General features: G+C 37.3%; 1 protein-coding gene across 3 annotated transcripts in view; it reads left to right on the top strand.

Annotated features, from left to right (window-relative positions):
* The first annotated feature begins 1054 nt into the window (after positions 1–1054).
* LOC111583876 (radixin) overlaps positions 1055–6369 on the top strand; it is a 31329-nt gene continuing 26014 nt past the window's right edge. The window contains exon 1 of one of the 3 annotated variants that reach the window (XM_035958589.2): positions 1055–1726. The gene's annotated coding sequence lies outside the window, so the exon portion shown is untranslated. Of the gene's footprint in view, positions 1727–4353; positions 4559–4626; positions 4937–6369 lie in introns of those variants that run through there. The other 2 variants (XM_023293128.3, XM_023293129.3) reach the window with 2 other exon arrangements.

The following is a 6369-nucleotide window of genomic DNA, read 5'->3' as shown; positions in this document are numbered from 1 at the left end:
ATGATATTTTTAGCTGTTTAAAACTCTAGTATAAAGACCAAGATTCTGTAAATCAAATTCTGACTTTTCTGTTGTTTTCTGGCACGTGAGAAGCCCCAACATCCAGTGTGTTTTTACATCACAGACTCTCTTCTCTCCTCTCTCACACACCTGATGGAACAATCAAAGCAAATTTGACCAGTTCCCCTTCCAATTACCAGTCCCCCCCTGACAGTGGCTCCTTTCACTGCTCTGACAATAGAGCCACATCATGCCCTTAGTCATATGGACTGGGATCTTGTGACGTGGTGATATGCCAAAGCTAAATAAAGACCCCGGCGAGCTCCGCATGCAGCACAATGTGACACTTTTAACAGCCGAGCTCACAGATGTGGCCCAGGGGATGTCCAGAGGAAACACATTTCAAGTGTTTCTGTGTGGTTTTTTTTTTTTTTTTAACCAAAGAAGCACTTTCAGTTTTAGTTTGCTGGAAATGTTCAGGTTTACAGAGCAAAGAAAGCAGAACAAGGAGTGCTTTACAGACTGTAAACCTGTATGCAATGGTGAAAAAATAAGGCATAACATATTATGGGAACAACATGAGAACACAAAACACACATGGACACAGTTCCAAAGTGCAGAAAATGGTTCATTTGACTTTTAGAATGACCCTTGATTGACTATTTAGTTCATTTTTTGTGCACCTTTCGAATCTTATACTTCTGCTCACACTGTTGCACAGGAAAACTGATAAAAGTGACACCAATTATTGATCTCCTCCTTTCAAACCTTGCTGTATTTGGTGCAACAAGTTTACAAAAAAAGTGTGTTTGAAGTGTTATTTATTTCTTTTACCTTATTCCAGAATCTGAATTCATTTACCTCGCACATCCATACCAGAAATGACACTTTTGTGAATAAATTCAACTCATCAGGCGCGCGTCTCCATTAAATGCCGACTTTTGCGCATTTTTCCCCATTGCGCACGTAAAATACTGAACATGGCGCTAAAATTTATATGCCGAATTGTCAGTCGGGTTGTATTTATTAAGAATAATGAAGGAATTAACTCTGTGTGATGCGCAGTTTGTGTTACTCGACGTGAACACATGTAACTCGCAGATTAACAATTGAGTTTGGCGTGGCGACGTCTCTGTGTGTTTGAAGTGTTATTCATTCCTCTTGTACCTCATTCCAGAATCAGAACTCATTTACTTCGCACAACCATTACAAGAAATGACACTTTTTGGGAATAAACTCAACTCATCAAGTCGCGCGTCTGAAAAAAATGCTGACTTCTGCGCATTTTTTCCCCATTGCGCACGTAAAATACTGAACATGCCGCTAAAATGGATATGCCGACTTGTCAGTCGGGTTGTATTTGTTAAGAATAATAAAGAAATTAACTCCGTGTCGTGCGCAATTTGTGTTACTCGACGTGAACACAATTAACTCACAGATTAATAATTGACTTTGGCGTGGCGATGTCTCCAGAACCAACCTGATGTTTTCTCCTCTACGCAGCAACGCTGCCTCCGTGCGTCATTTTAGGAAATTACACCGAAATGGCAGTTTTGGATTTTGCTGGATCATAAATTGATGTTTACTATGTTGTTGTTGTTGTTGTTTTGAAGGTAATATCTCAGATTGCTGCGTCTTTACCTGCATGTTGTCCTCAAGCCAGCAGCTCCGCCTCCAGTCAGCCAATCAGCTGCTGCCTCCTCCTCATCTTGTAGAGGACATCACGGTGAGTCTGAATGATCTGAATAGCTTCAATAAACAGGCATCTAGGTGTTATTGTGAGACTTAACTCTGCATGATCACATTGTGTTAGATGGCAGATGTCGAACTGATTGAGCTGGAAGCAATGTGTGCACTTAAATATTTTATTTTTGACAACATTTTCTCAGATTAAAAAGAAGAAAAAATCATGTTTGGGCTCAACAACAACAAAAATCAACAGTTTATATCAGTCTTTTTGAGATATGCCTTTTAATAATGTCATATTCAACCAATATATGACATTAATTTAGGGGGATTAGCTCTTAATTAATTATTTAATGATTGGCAGAATATAAACACATTTTTAACCCTGTACACCCTGATCCATCGAAATATAGCCAGAAAATTCTTTTTTTTTTTTTTTTTTTGGGACTGAGGTGTTTATTCACCCTTTGAATAAAATTCACGACAAAAAGTGTTTCGGATATGTTTTTCTGTCATATTTGATACACTGATCAGTTTTAACAACTTTTTGCTCACAATAATGTTGATTTTAGAAACAAAAAAACACCTTTTGTCCTATTTATTTAACTATTTATCATGTTGATGAGATAGAAGTCGCAGAAACTCATGTAGGAAATAGAATACAAATGGTTATATTGGGTTAAGTTGATCACAAATTTAAAAATAAGTTATTCCAAGTAGTTTTTCCACAGGATTTGAAATATATACATTACTTCTCATTTAATGGTTTTCCTTTATTTTCATGACTATTTACATTGTAAATTCTCACTGAAGGCATCAAAACTATGAATGAACACAGATGGAATTATGTAGTAAACAAAAATAATGAAATGCTACTTTACACTGTTATATGGTATGTACACTTTATGACCACTGGGAGGCTCCAGTGATGCATAAACTAAATCTATTTTCAAAATTATTTTTTTTTCACAAAGTACACGGACAATAAGTACAATGACCTGCCTTAAATCTTTTATGTGGGAAATATTTGCTTAAATTTGTCTTTTTAAAATGCATTTTAATCGGATGATATTTCCGCTTTAAAAAAAAAAAAAAAAAAAAATATATATATATATATATATATATATATATATATATATATATATATATATATACACCTGCATTTTTGCTATTTGTTTTTTCCATCTACCCTTTAATGACAGGTTTCAGGAAAGATAAATATAAATAAATAGGGATTATATTTAATAAAGGTTCTCAACTGCACAGGAAGCCTCATTCACATCCATCTGATGAGCCTGAAGTGTCTGATAACAGCAGTTCTAGTCAGATATACAGTATGTGTTGCATCCTTGGGTTAATCTGAGTGCTTAAAGATAGAAACTGGATGTGCATTAGGCCCAAATGATCATATTAGGGTTATTTTTGATAGATAATGTGACTGATTTCAGTAGAAATAGTCACTTTTAAATATGTGTTCTGCTTTTAAAAAATAAATAAAAACTCTGATGGAGATATTTTGATAGTATTTCAATTAATTGGGTGTACTATTATGCAAAAACTTCCAAATCAAACCAATGTACTGAGCCCTGCTGCTCACCAAGCCTGTTTAAAGGTACACAAGACTGGAAGGTGCTGCAGATGATGCTCCACAAGAGTGGAGCCTTGCTGTGGGTGCACCGCCTACATATTCACCGTTTCCCTGGTATACATCACCCCTCATACACCTCATGGCACGGTGCATGCCACATACTTCCTCCACTCCTGGCTGCTGACAGCCATATTGTACATCTCTACAATTAGCTGCGTCAAGTTTGAGACAGAAACTACAGACATGGACGGAAACTGGTGTTTTCCTTTCAAAATAAAACCGACAACCAGAACTAATGTGGTGAGTCCGCAGGTTGTAGACTCCAAAAGTGCCCAAAGTAATACTTTTTGTCCAATTATTTATATTTTTAAACATTTGTTCCACCCCAAACTGTACATACTTATTATTAACAGTGTCTGTAGGCAAGAAAATTAGGAAACAAATGGTTGCCATGTTATCTAACCCCCAAAAAGACAATAAAATTAATGAAAATGAAATGCAAAACAATGGTTCTAGAAATACAACCCCTAAAATGCCCCTTCCTCTGTATTTATTTATTTTTTCTCAACTTAAGAACTGAATTACAATTAAGGACAAAACACAACAATATGCATACACTACTGGTCAAAAGTTTGGACACATCTTCTCATTTATTTTTTTTTCTTTACTTTCATGACCATTTACACTAGAAATCACGCAATTAAAGTTTGATTTGCATAAACTAATGTTAATTATTTGACTATAGAGGGAGGACTTTGCAGAGTGATTTAGAGCTTCACCTCTTAATACTGTTGTGTGCTCATAGCTTTTGTCTATTTTTTTAGTTGCTATTTTATTGTATGTTTATCTTTTGTGTCTTTTTTGAGCTATTTTACTCAGCTGGTTTTAATCATTCTGTAAGATGTGTGCACTTTATTCACCTTGGCTGTACTGTTATTAAGTTTTTTATTTTTGTATTTTATTCTGCTGTTTTTCTTTGCTATATTTTTGGGAGCGTTTCATTTACACTATAATATTTTGTTTCTGACATCCTTAGGCTTTTACGCTTAACGGTGCAACAGGAAGTGGTCGTAACTAATCGCGGCCTACTCGACGCATTCGCCCCAAATCCCCTTATGGCTGTTTAGACTTCAACGGTTCTTCTATGTCTGCGGGAATTCGTCTCCGCGATCGCGCCGAGAGACGAGAAACGGCACCGAGGAGGCATTTTTCGTCGTGAACGTTCAGTTTCTTGTGGAGATACCGGACGCTTGTGCCGATTTTAAAGCCACACGTCGACCCCCAGTGAGTCGCCTCTCCCTAAAAAAAAGAGGAGCTTCTCTTCTTCAAGTTTGATGCAATAGCGGATGTCCTCGTGTCGGACCAGTTCGTGTGTCACAGAGAGGCCGAGTTGTTCCAAAATGTGTCCTCCAAACTGCCCCTAAACGGCAGCTTATGTGGGTTTAAATCACAGTTTTTATCAACGTTCCGCTTTTGGTATCGTATATGGAGAATTAGCGACCTCTTTAAGGCGTTAAAAGTTCCCCGGTATGAGCCAGCCTCCGTCCCGTTATACCGACTACACCCACTAGCTTCAAATAGCAGCAGTGAGAACTGTTTGAACTATAGCGGCTAGCGTCGGTGAGGAAACTCTCATAAAAGACTCATTTTAACCCCTCAAACGTATGTATTTTTTTATTTCTGTCGTCGAGTTAAGCTATTTAGATAGTGTTGTGTTATTTTTAGTCAGTTTGTGGGTAAATTACGGTGCAATGGAAGCCAACTCTCGGACGGGTAAACATTGGAGCCAATTCCCGACAAGCCACAGGTCTTCATGTGGAGTCGGTGGCTTTTTACAGACACTCTTCAACTTTTATTAATCTTTTCAGCCACAGTTATTGACTGCAGGGAGGATTATGCTCACCTCTGTATGTTCTCTCTTCAATTTCCAAAGTGGAGCAGAGCATTTGGGTCCTTAATGTACAAATATTGTGTGTTTTCTAACCAGACATTACCAGAGATTACCAAGTAGCTAAATGCTAACTAGGCACAACAGGATTGTATGAGAGGAGAGCAGCATGCTACCTCAAAATACCTCAAAATGTCAATATTGCAAGGATTCACAAATGCTTTTTGTATGCGTAAGTGCTCAAAATTTATGTTGAAATGTCATCATTTCTGGTGTTTTAACCCTGAAGCCTTACAAAACAACTTTAAGAGCATTAAACTGGTCATTTGTTTAGTTTATGATGAAGAGAAGGCTGATTTAATGATTTATAGTCATCACCACTCAGCAAAGTATATTTATATGGTGTCTTGTTTGTATGTGTAGTTGCATCTGCTATTGGTTCTTTTTTATGAAGGTTTGCAGGTTAAAAAGCAACCAATTCCTCCACACTGTACCACTTTTATTGTCATGTATGTCATAATAAAGTAATTTTTCCTCATTGAAGTTTCAAACAAGTCAGGTTGCGGTTCAAACAGTTATGAAAAGTATGTTTAGACCCCAAAAAAAGGTGGAGTCAGTCACATATAATGATGTAAGGTGTCCATTCAGGCAGGTTATGGTGTGTTAATGTGCTTCATAAGCGTTGTGTTGATACCTACGACCGTGCACATCACCGTCACACCATGCTGGAGCTGCCAGATGTGACACTTCCACACATAAGAAGCTCTTGGATCCTTTAAGTGTTGTATTACAGTTCAACACAGGTCATTAACAAGCTATTTTAGCCATCTAGTAAAACATATATGTTGGAGAAAACATGACAGGGAAGATGCCATTGAAATGAAACATGTTTGGCTGGACGCCACCAAGAAAAACTGTTAAACACAGTTGATTTTTAGGTGGTATAGTATAAATTGCAGTATGATGAATTTCTCAAGTGCAAATGGTTAAACAACTATTCTGTCATATAAGTCGTTTGTTTCATTAACTGTAATTGGTGATGATCATTTTACAGTTTCCCACGAGTCACTGTATAATGCCTTGATTGTACTTTAGTGTTCTCTTCCAAGGCATTCACGTTTAAAGTAGTTTCCCCCCATGCACTCTCGCAATAGTTACCGTATGTGCACTTAGCAAAGTGGTAGTGCATGGCGGGATTGAAAGCAAA

The sequence above is a fragment of the Amphiprion ocellaris genome, chromosome 24 (genome assembly GCF_022539595.1).
Source record: "Amphiprion ocellaris isolate individual 3 ecotype Okinawa chromosome 24, ASM2253959v1, whole genome shotgun sequence".
Classification (NCBI taxonomy): Eukaryota; Metazoa; Chordata; class Actinopteri; family Pomacentridae; genus Amphiprion; species Amphiprion ocellaris.
Note: the sequence above shows the minus strand (reverse complement) of the source record. Positions and strands in the feature narration are given on the sequence as shown.